The sequence below is a fragment of the Gekko japonicus genome, unplaced genomic scaffold, assembly GCF_001447785.1.
Source record: "Gekko japonicus isolate JY-2015 unplaced genomic scaffold, Gekko_japonicus_V1.1 scaffold204, whole genome shotgun sequence".
In the NCBI taxonomy this organism is placed as follows: Eukaryota; Metazoa; Chordata; class Lepidosauria; order Squamata; family Gekkonidae; genus Gekko; species Gekko japonicus.
The window spans coordinates 733,142-733,633 of record NW_015159716.1 but is presented as its reverse complement, the minus strand read 5'-3'; positions in this window follow the sequence as shown (position 1 = coordinate 733,633).

Here is a 492-nt window from a genome sequence, read left to right as displayed (position 1 = left end):
GTTTTTTTAGGGGGGGGTCCTCATAGGTTTGGTGGGGGGGTTAGGGTTCGGGGGGGGCTGTTGCCTTTTCTGTTCTGCCTTTTAGCAGGTTTTGTTTGGGCTTTCTTAGGCGTAGGGGAGGACTGTGCTCTCTGTGTGTGCTTCTGGTTTAGCTGTGTGTTGTGTTAAATAGGCTTTAAAAAAGGATACAGGTTTATTTTTAACAAATATTCTAAATCTTAGTATAGGGCTTTAGCTGTCTACCTAACTAGGCCAGTGGTAAGAGAACATTCAGAGGCAGGTTTGTCTTCACATAAAAGAAAGGTTTAAGTAGCATTTAATTATTTAAAAAGTAGAGAGCTTAGCTCTGTTTGTGCTGACTGACCTTTGGTGAAGCCAGGCACTCCCCCCCCCCTTTTAGATTGCTTTTCAATTAGGGAGCTTTTCCTGATTCCACAAGGGAATCAGGTGGTTCCAGTAGAATCTAGATAGGAGTAGTTCAAAACCCAAAAA